The sequence below is a fragment of the Parasteatoda tepidariorum genome, chromosome 8, assembly GCF_043381705.1.
Source record: "Parasteatoda tepidariorum isolate YZ-2023 chromosome 8, CAS_Ptep_4.0, whole genome shotgun sequence".
NCBI lineage: Eukaryota > Metazoa > Arthropoda > Arachnida > Araneae > Theridiidae > Parasteatoda > Parasteatoda tepidariorum.
The window spans coordinates 44,895,686-44,908,234 of record NC_092211.1 but is presented as its reverse complement, the minus strand read 5'-3'; positions in this window follow the sequence as shown (position 1 = coordinate 44,908,234).

Here is a 12,549-nt window from a genome sequence, read left to right as displayed (position 1 = left end):
GGAAAAAAATTGTACAAAATAAAGTGTCAGCTGCTTGCGAAGGAGTACACCCATAGAATAAACGGTTAAATAAGAAAAAACTTTTAAGATTTCACCGCACCGATGGTTTATTTTTTCATCAATCATAATTAGAATTGTCCAGTTGTTTTTCTTCCAACTTTTTCGTTACGTACTTCTATACATGAAACAGCGCTTCGCAGAAAATATGATTTAATTTAAACATATTTTTGTATGATATCGGAGTAAAAATAAACTTCAAAATTTTAAAATTTGAAAAGCCCTTTAAAGAATAAAATGTTTTTAAAAAAGACTTTCGAAGTTAAAAATATAAACAATAAAAATAGTGCGTGGAGTCCCTCCGAGCGGAAGAAGTTAAACTTCGCAACCTGTGACGTTAATTGTAGAAGAATCAGCAGTCGTAGAAGGATCACTAGTTCTATTCAACGACTCTTTTTAATGCTCCACTCGCTTCCGTGCTCTGCAATCACGATAATACTGTGCATTTTTCCCTCGTGGACCTCTTGAACCAGTGGAAGTGCTTGTGGTTGCCTGCTCGTCTCTCCCTGGAAAATGTATTTGTATTAATAATGTATGTGAATGCGTCATAATGTAATTTCAGAAGAGAAACAATCAATTGATATTCACAAGAGACGTACCTTGACATAACCTTAAATCCGTCCCATTGTCCGTGGGATTGTTTTCACTCATTTTTTACAATTGTTATCCACTAAATTTGAAAATTAAAAATACTACCCTATTAAATTATATGTGTATCAAAACAAACTAAAAAAATATTTATAGAAAAACAATACTTTTATGACTTTTATTATTTTCATGCTAGTGAGAACCAAAACAGTATGGAAATGAATGAGGGAAAACTGAATCCTACCACGTGAGTTCCCGGCCAATAAAAATGTAGCGTTAAACGTTTAACACAACCTTGTTGGAAGTCGCATAAGAAGTATAACTTCAATAAAAAATACTACCCTATTAAATTATATGTGTGTCTAATCAAACTAAAAAAATATTTATAGAAAAACAATACTTTTATGACTTTTATTATTTTTATGCTAGTGAGAACCAAAACAATATGGAAATGAATGAGGGAAAACTGGATCCTACCACGTGATTTCCCGGCCAATAAAAATTTAGCGTTAAACGTTTAACACAACCTTGTTGGAAGTCGCATAAGAAGTATAACTTCAAAAAAATTCTGTTCAGTTATAATATAGATTAATAAAATGCGTTCTAAAAATAGTTGTTGCGAGCAATTCTCGGCGAGTAAAACTTGCCTGTTTTTAGTGAAATCAAGAACCTTTGCAGTTAACGTCTGTATAAATAAAACTTTTAAAAAAACAGTTACATCAAAGGTTTATCCTTCGATTAATTTTAAGTTTTTTTTGTGTGTGTTTTTTAAGTGTTTTTATTCTAATGTTTCAATAGCTTATTTTTTTTTAAAATAAAAAACTTAAAACTAATAAAAAATAAGAAAAATAAAACACTTTTAAAAAAATGAAAGTACTAGATGAATGTCCTTTCTTCATACGGGGAAAAAAGTAAGCACTCAACATATCGGGTCTGAGTAACACTACGAAATCCTACTGAAAACTGAAAGACATATCTATTCTAGACTTGATAAAGCTAAAATAATTCCATTTTATAAATTTATTATTGTATTTTGTCCTTCAAAGCAAAATTACTTGTACCTATATTTGTACATTTGGTACCGATTTAAACTGCCCCAATTGCCATAATGCCAGTTGTGCATGTTACTAGAATTAACCAAGTATCATGAGCATCAGTAATATGTCAATTTTTTGCATTTTTCGTAAACGAATGTGCCATTTCTATTAATTTTGCTTTTTAGTATAAAGAGTATGTAGCTTATTTTATTATTTTATTTTTATTTCATGCAGTACTTTTTACCAAAATTAATTCAACTTGAGTCAATAATATTTTGACTCACTTTTACGCTTCTTTTAAACGAATTTGTATCATTTTTCTATTAATATTGCTCTTAACATTGATTATTATTAGGCATCACAGGAGTCAATAAAAGTGTGACGATTTTTGACGCTTCTCCCATGTAAATTAATATTGTTTCCCCATCAATTTTGCTTTTCAATACATAACTTATTATTTTTTATATCAAATTTTGTTAATTTTGAATTATTTTGTTTCATAGATTAACGTTTTGAAAGAATAAATGTTAACACAATAAACGCGTGGTTTCAAATAATATTAATTTTATAACGTGAGGTTCTAATGCTATCATGTTCACATAGGCGTATAGTCGGGAGACACGGATAGGGCACGTACCCCCCTCCCAATATTTTGACAAAATGCAAATTTTTCCGCAGTTTGTAGCATGATTATAAAAAAAACTTTTTCTAATAGCTGAAGAAAAATTAAGATTATTACATCCACTATTGTATTTTTTATTGAGATTTTTTCCTGCTTATTATAATTATTTTTCTTTGTTACTTTCTTTGGCTTATTCTAATGTGTTTATCAAAGATAAAAGGTTCCTTTTGAAAAGAGAAAGAGATTTTAAATTATTGACTTAATAATCGTCTGCTTTAAGAAACTAGTATCTGAGTATTTTTGTTCCATGTACTAACTCATGGGTGCTGGTAAAAGCAGCTGTTTGAAAAGACAGGTGAAGTGAATATCAATTCATTTTTTAAAAGGGTTAAAGGTATTATTAATTATATATTAAGACTTCTGTAATGCACCCATTTTCTGGAATGTACTCGTCCACAAGTTCGGTCTTTCAAAACAAGATCGTCTGTTTCATTTAAATTTTGAATTTTAACACTCGTAAGGAAAAAATCTACTTAAAAATTTGCTCTTTTTGTTCATTTTAAAAAAAATTCTATTACTTTTTAAGTTAAGTGAAATATTTTTATTTTAGGATTACGGAAAAATTATTTGTTTAAATTGTATTAATAACATTAATGTCTAGTAATAAAACATAGATTTAATTTCACAAATTTATAGTTACTCTTTTTATTTGGTAATTTTTAGCGGTATATTTACTAATCTTATGAGGCTAAAACAATAGTCAGTACATGTTTTAAATTCAGCGGTTAAATCAAAACAAATCTGAGCATTAATAATAATAATAATTGCAGAAATAATAACACTGCAGATGCTAAGGAAGATATATAATCCTGTCCTTTCAATTTATCAAATATCGCCATAAAAAATAATTTATTTATAATAAACCCTTTAAAAGTTTAAGTCAACTCATTACCACACAATCATTTATACTTAAGGGAGAAATAAAGGGGTACAATTAACTATGAATATTCTTAATTCAATCTAAGCCGTCTCTAATCTAGCCAAATGGTTGAATTAAAATAAAGAATCGAGTGAAAATTGTCTTGGTGTTCCTCGTAATTTCAATTTCGGCTTTTTTTTAATTGATTAGAGTTTTGTATATTCGACATTTTTTTTCCTTTGGTTGTTTATTTTTGGTTTTTTAAAATTTATATTTATTTATGTAGGCACGGCTCAAAAATTAAATTTCCCGACCTGCCCGTGATGTGCATATTTTACCCTTATATGCCCGGCCAAGCATGTAAATATTTAGCGATATCGTAAAATAATGATTGATCTCCCCTCAAATTTCGAAGAAATCCTTAGAAAAGAGGAATCAAGAGCACTGAAGGGAAAAATAATAAATAAAATCGATTATATTTGATAAGACCTAAATATTACTGAATTTAATTATCCGAATAAAAATTTATTAAACAAAAGTTTGATAATCTTTTACTTCTCCAGTAATCGTTATTTTTATTTAAAATAGTTTATTATTACATAATTTAAATGCACGCATTTAGTGCCTTTAAGTATTTGACAAATATTTTTGAATAATTTGATTCTTATGCACATGAATGTCCGGTTACCATGATTATCTAAAAATCAAAGCTAATAATTTTCTTCGTTTTTATATTTATTTTGAAATAAATACTTTGATTTTAAAATGCCTTTCTTCCTAATTTAGAGTACTTAATTTTTGAATTGTATGACTTAATATCATTAACTTCAATTGATTCACTCCCTAATGTCAAGGTAATTGATATAAAAATTTGCTGTGTTCTCTTAAAATTGAGTTTTCTTACATCTTTTATATTTAAAAAATGATAATTGTGCATCAAAATGTATGGTCAAAACTACCAGAATATGGGAAAACTTACCATGTTTCTAGTTTCATGAAAACACACAAAAGCTCGGTACTTTTTACCGAAGTGCTTTGGTAATGATTTTGGTAAAATTATTAATAAAATATTAGTTTTTTAACATATGATAAAATTAGTAAATATGGTAAAATTTGGTAATTTTGTTATGATATGTTAAAGCATGGCATAAAAACCATATATTTGGTAAAATTTACTTTTCAGTTTTGTATTTTTTAATAATCGTGCTGTGATAACCATATTTATAATTTTGAAAACAAAATTTCCTCTAAACCATAATCATGTGAATGGAAAAATTAAAAAATGAATGGTTCAAATACCATATAATTTTATTTTTTATTACTTGAACTATGCTTCTTTATACCAGAAAAGACATTACCTGACAGTACGGTAATATTACCATTTATTTTCCTTTGTGTGAATACTCTTAATATAAATCCGAAACTGAAGGTAATAAAAAACGAGACAAAAAAGTTTATATTTTTTATTTAAAATACTTATTTCACTTCACCATTTAAATCCATGGATTTGAAAGCATTATGCGACATTTTTTTAAAAATATATAGGGAAAAAAATGTGTAATGCTAGTTTAATGTCTCGGTCTACACGCAACTATCAACTTGCGTCACTTTATTTACGTCATGCTGTCCTGTGGTCATGATAAGAATTAAGAACAGATGCTATATAATGTTGAAGGGTAGTATTAACGCCAAAAAGAAAAGTGGAGGTTAATTTTAAGAGAAAACTTTTTTTTCTTGGAGCCAGAATAAAGAATATCAGTGAATATATTTTGTAGGCGTAGAAAATATAAAGTTACAGTTTGTGATATACTTTTATATATTTAACTTTATATTTGCTTATTTAGGTAAAGAGTTTAATTAAGGATAAAAGTATGCTTACATTCAAATTGGATTAAAAAAAAAGTTAAGTGAAATTTCTTTCTAAAATTTGAATTAAGGCACTAGAAATAGTTTTCTATAATTAGACAATATTTAAATTATATTTTACTAAGAATCAAAACAAAGCATTTATTCTTCGAAACATATGTCGAAATGTTATCAAAAAACATAGGCAATATTTTATAACAGCGCTCATTGTATCTTAAGTAGTTGAATATGAGTGTAATAAATCCCGATTGTAAAATGTAATAGAAGCTTGCATTATTTTGCAATTTTCATTGATCATAAAAATTCCGGAGCAATAACAGCTTGGTATGAATTGGTTATTTTTGGAAAAGATTTCTTTTCTTTTTGGAGGAGAAACTAAAATATATGGTTACATTTAGTCTCAAATATACATGACTTTAATTTTAACGAAATTTAAAATTTGAATGATTTACATTAGAAATCATTTTCTCCGTATAAACAGGTTTTTAATTACGTATTAGGACAGAGGGGTGCTAGAGTGACAGGTTTTGGAAAATTAACAAAAACCCATATTCAATGTAAATTTTTAACTCATGCAGTTAATAATTTTGACATTTAACTGCATTTTGGAATTACAATATTGTTTAGTTTTCTTATAATATATTTTTTTCAAAATGATTGAGTTGTTGTTGTTTTTTTTTTTTTTTTTTTTTTTTTTTTTTTGTCCATTTTTTCTAGTTTTCCTCTTCTCTTCAGAAAATCAAAATAAAATTATTTTCGAACAGTATTTTTACGTAAATTTTTGCAATATTTTATGACAGCGTAAATGATGGTATCCTTAGCTCCTGAGCATGAGCGTAACAAATTCTGATCAAAATATAGAATAAAAACTCGTGTTATTGCGTAACTTTTATTACTTCATGAAAATTGTGAATTCATAGCAACTAGATATAAAGTTGTTATTTTTGAAGAGATTTGTTTGAGGGATTGTTTTGAGGGATAACAAAAAATTCTAATAAAATTACCCTAAAGTAATGACAAGTTTGGTTAAAAAAATTATGCCATAAAGAATCATTATAATATAGCTTTAATAAAGCCTAAATATTAATAAAGCCCAATATATAGTATTTAAATCTTTTTTCTTCTTTCAAATGGTAACGATTTCCAAAAATTCTGGTTTTCAAAATTATATTTCTTATTACCACGCATTTTTTAAAAAATACAAAACTGTCTATAATGAAATCAAATAAATGGTTTTTATGCTGTGCTCTAGGGAAACATGATGAAATTACCAAATTTTATCGCATTTTATAAAGCTGTATTTTATTGTTAATTTTGCCATAACTCTTTGGTAAAATTTAATTAGCTTTTTGATGTTCCCATAGAGCCAGAAACAAGGTAAATGTTACCATATTCTGGTAGTTCTGACCTTACTTTTTTATCTCACTGTACGATTTTAGTTAGCGAAAAAAAATGTACAGTTCTACAATAAATAATTCACAATAAAAATCATTTTGGAAGTCTAGACAGGGTGTTTTAATTATATCCACTAAAAATCAAAACAAATTATTCTTCGAAACATTATCAACTAAAGCAATTTAAGTGAATAACACCATAATGCAATAAGGGTTGTGTCGAAACAACCAATAAATCCACTTTTCGATATCAATCGTCGAACAAAATGGAGTTAAAATGGAATCCTTCCTTAGATTAGATATGCTCAATTAGTCAAGTGCAGAAACCGACGTTACTATTTAAAGAAGAATGTATTTTTATAAAGTATTTGCTGAACATTATTTCCTTCCTCACAGTAGCGACATTGAAACACGAAGCAGTTTTTCCGATTAGCTATTTTATTCTTTTTGTTCTGCATTTTCCACCCTTAAACCTGGAATATATCCAAAACTTAAGTCTGGGCTTTGTTCTGAAGAATAGGCTGCATATCACTAAAAACCTTGGCAGGTATCTGCCTTTTTCTTGAGTGGACATTCAGAACACGCAAAGTTTTTTTCGTTTTTCTCGTTCATTTTCTACACTTATATTTAAGTTTTTTTTTTATATTATTCATCGGAACTACTCCAGTTTAAATGACCATGAGAGCGTGTTTAGTTATTTGGATCGATTTGGTAACAGTAGGATGCCTTAACGATCATATCTTATAAGATTTCTTCAAGTGGATAAGTTGATGTGAAATTCGTTTCGGTAAGAATTAGTGATAGTTTTAGAGAGTATCTAAATATTTCTGAATTTTAAATCATTATTTATTCCAAGCACATACTAAAATTATGAATTTTCAAAATGGTTACAGCAATAATCAAATCTAAAAAGTGCTGTGTAATATTATTTTAATACACAAAATGATACTTTTAAAAATTCTATTGCAGTAATATATTGTTTCTTTAAACGCGTACAAAATTTTTCAAAAGTTATAATTTTTTATTCAGTTACAATTAATACACTAATACATACGCATTCGAAATTGACTTATTCTTAAGAACCAGCAATAGATGTCTGTCAATGGAGTAAAAAATTTTATTCATTCCATGCTTATATAAATTTTACATGTTTAAACTTTCTTTGTTTATGAACTGAACTTGTTTATTCCTTCTTTGTTTATGAACAAAAAGGTTTGTATATATATAATTTTTTTTGTTTACTACCCAAAAATTTTTATACATTCTTTATTTATCAGTTGAACATTTTTATACATTTTTTTATTTTAGCACTGATCGTGCTAAAACATTATTCGTTTATGAACTGACCATGATTATTACCTTCAACTCGATTAAAAAATATAGCTAATATTCAAATGTTATTTAAATAAAATTAAAACAAATTAACACTTAAAATAAATTGACAATATTATTCTTAAAATATTCAATATATTATACAAATAATGCATTTTATTTGTGTACTAATTATATGACTACAAATAAGTAATATAAATAATATTATTGTAATTATAATAAGTATCACAAATAAGAGAAAGTTAAAATATTTTTCTAACGTAACATTAGTTTCATGTTTTTGCGGTTCTTTGTACCAGTTTTTGCGAAATTCTCTTTGTATGTTATAAGACAAGCATGAAATATATTTGAAGATTATTTCAGAAAAATTCTTTAAATTACTTTGAAAAAATTTTTAAAGTGCCACAGTACTGTACAGAAATCCCAAAAGACGTACATTTAGTAAATAAATAAATGAATAGCTCAGCATACTATACTGTAAATCATATTATAAAACTTTATGAATGGTATTATTTTTTTATTTTTATGTAATGTCATCAAATGTCTGTCATTATGTAATGTCATTTTATGTAATGTCATTAATATCATTAAATGTTAAATTATTATATTTCTATGCATATATTATTTTATGAGTGTCGATGCTTTTATTATTTCTGTACTCTAAATGTAAAATATTATCAATTAAAATGCATGCGAAGTTTTGTAACAAATGTTAACACTAAGAATATATTTACATTCATTGTATTTTATAACTTTACAGCTGCTTGTACAATAAATAATATTGATAATTTTTGTTTTAAGGAAATAAGTCATTATTTCTTAACTTGAAAATTTTCAAGAGGTATTCGTTTCTTAAAATTATTTCTTGCAAAATATTTACAATATATATTATACCATATTTTTTTTATTTTTTTAATAATATCTCAAAAATAAACTTCAAAATTTTTTTGTATTTAGTGCAAAATTATCAAGAATTCAGATACATTCTACAAAGAAGTCGAATTACAATTCAAATTTAGAAATTCGTATTTTTGAAAATTAGATTTTTAAAAAAAAGGAATAGTTGAAACTGATTTTATTTTTAGTATCTACCAAATTTTAGAGCTATCATCTTTCTATTTAACGTTTCGATGAGAAAATTGAATATAAACAACAAACTCACATTTAAAAAAAAAATGAAAAAGATAAATAAAAAAAAAACTTAGGGAAGTTAATCGATCGGATTAAGTTTTGTAAACACATACATACATTCATTCGGTAAATAAGAAATCGTAATTAACTCGATTTTTCCATTTTTAAATCTAATTTCGCGAGCTTTTCTTTAAAAAATCATTAAGTTGAACTAATTAATAAATTTATTAAAAAATTTATTCCAAAGCTCAAGAAAAACTACTGAAGAATTGAAATTCTGCCAAAAGAAATTATTAAGATAGTTTAATTACATTGAATTAAAAACTCGAGTTTTGTTGTCATTTTGCAATAATGTTCTTGATATATAATTTCAATTTACTTTTATTTAAGGTTCTCTTTTTTTATTGGTAATCTATTATTAATAGTCCCGCATACTTAATTTATTTTCGGATACTTAGTATCCCTTTCTTTAAAAAAATCTATTTTTTATCTCTCCGAACCTTTAACTATTATCTGTTGCAATCCAATATTTCGATTTTTGACTATTAATTTTATTTTTATATAAATTATAAATTATATATGTGGGAATATTACTGATAGATTAAAAATAAAATTTCTTTAAGGAGAAGGTAAGCGCAAAAAAATGCATAAACGAAAGATAAATAAAAATTTATAGACTATTAGCAAAATGATGGAAAATTATTAAAATCTTAAATTATTTGAAATCTTAAGAACTATATTCATAAAATTATATTTAGTAAATATTTGATGAAAGCGAAAAAAAATATTTAATCTTTAATAATTTAATGATTAATTATTTTGAAAAAAATAACTCTTTTCATCTGGATATAGCAAGAAACCATTTTCCAGTTCAAATTGTAAATATCATCAATCAAATATCGACATCATCAATCAAATGCTTAAACGATAACAAAACTTTATTAAAAAGTAATAAAAAAAGTGCAAAAATATTAAAATAATCTTAACAATAATGGTAAAATTAATAAAATTGAAAAGAAATCAATGCTCGAAAATAATTTACCACACATTTCGGAAGTCGACCTTTTACTTATGATTACAAGATACCAAATTTCTGTTGGGTCGGATGTATAAGTCGACCGCGTGTCGATAATTCATTTATCATTCCTATAGACGTCATGCGTCAAATAATACTACAAAACGTAGTTTCAAATGTTAGGGTTATATATTTTTTAAATGTCTGGAATTTCGAATTGTATGGGGAGGGGGGAATGAAGATGATTTTTGTGGGACTGAGCAGATAAGGATAAAGTAGAATGCATTGTAGAGTAGAATCTCTGTGACAACACTACAAACTTTATTAAATTCGACGCGAAAGATGTACTGTAGTCTTTAAATTTATGGCTTCATGATATATTTTAAAAGTTTCATTGTGTAATATTATTTCAAAATAACTTTTCTTTTGCTTAATTTTTTTTCTGATCGTAATTTAAAATATTGTTTCAAAAAGGCTTTCTATGTAATGAAAATTCAAAAGTAAATGCGTATAACATATTAAAAATAGTATGCAGAGTTTATTCCCATTATTTATAATCTATCAATACTTCACGATCGGCGAATGTCTAACCTTAATACCGGTGCATAAGTCAAATCTTTGTTTTTCTTAAGATTTAGGGGGTTTGGAAAGCCAACGTATACTCCAGAATAAGCGATCTGTCAAATTTGTATAGAAAAATCAATTTCTGAAAAGCCAAATCCTATCTTTTTATAACAAAATATTTAAATAATTAACACAATATTCGCTATTTCTTCGGAAATACCGAAGTTTTACAAATCGTAATTGTTTACTATTAACGAATGGAAGTTTCAAACTCGTTAAATTCATCCTAACATTAGGAAACAGGTTTTGTTTCCATCCTCTATATAAATGTTGAAATTGTTCAGCTCTTAAGTATTTTCAGAGTTTTTAAAAATAAACAGAATTTATTAGCTTGAATATCTTACTTTGTGTTACAATTATGCTTGCTAAACTTTATTTGTATTAAAAAGATATATGTCTCATGTTGTAACATACGCGACGAATTTTAACTGAACAAAACTAAAACAAATAGTTGTTAAACTAAATATGCATTCATAAAAACATAGATATTTTTTCCGAAATCGTTTCCAAATTAAAAATTAAAAATTTTAATATCTTTAAATGTATGTACATAAAGTTATCAATCAGTTTAATTTGTTATAAAATGTATTGTTTTGTGTAGATTTTCTTAATACTTCTTATTTCAGCACTGTAAAATTTTGAAAAGAAGAAAAAAATAGCTATGTGCTTTCGAAACTAATTTTTAAAGAGAGTAACCTCTTACAAATAATTTTTTTCGTATAAATATTGTATTTTTCTGAGTAAATTTATGGATCATCTGATTATTAAAAACATGTAAGTTTGATTTGGGATAGTATTACTAGATTGGAAACTAATTTTACAATAGTTAATAAGTAACCTACATAACACAAAGCGTGCATTTGGTCATTAAAGTAAAATCTTCTCTACAAAGAAACATTTTACATGATACTGACAATTTCATAACTCATGGTTTATTTCAAACCCCTTTACTTTGTCCATCATTTATATAGTTTCCGTTAAACAAAATGGTTTAAAGAAATTCTTCACGTATAAGTGGCATATAGAAAAAAATACCATGAAAATCTGATTTTAACATATAATTATCTAAAAATTATAACTCACCTAAAAAAATATTATGTGAAACGAAAACTACATATTTATAAACATGATACATTTACAAGACTTTGGAGACATTTTTAACTATCGCACTCGATAAGTTTTCCATTTTAATGTTCTCCAAATTGCTTACTTTAATCAGTTACATACCATTGTTACCTTGTAAGCAGAATATTTTCTAAAAAAACTTTATAATGTCCTTAATGTCAGGGTTCAGCATTTAATTATTCTAAAACTATAAATAAGCTATTAAAACGGAAACTGTTTTTTCAACGGAAACAGTTACTTAGTAAATCGGATACAGAAATTATACATCTCCTTAGTGACGCCTAAAAACATCTTGCTCGATCATTCTTTGATTTTTTCGTCAATTTTATATTTTGTTTTCGAAATTCAATTTTTTTTTTATTTTCATCAAATTTGCTTATGTTAATCGCACACCTTTGACATCGTTTCTGTTCAGTTAAGAGTAACTAGGAGTTTTAACCACTCTATGATATTTTTAAAAAAATGCTCTAAATGCCTGGGTTTAACATTTAATTATTCAAAACATGTAATCCCACGATGAAAAAAATACTAACAGCCATGGAAACTGTGTATATGTAAATTATATATGTAGTTATAAATAGCTATAGGCCTGAACTTGATATTAATTCGAAAGTCTTCTCTTCGGGGGTATCTGAAAACGTCGTGGTCGATAACTCTTCGATAACATCCGATTGAATTACTTCAATTAATTAATTGAATTAATTAATTAAATTAATTAATTTAATTCATTTAATTAATTCATTTAATTAATTCATTTAATTAATTCATTTAATTAATTATTTAATTCACTTAATTAATCATTTAATTAATTATTTAATTCATTTAATTAATTGCTTAAT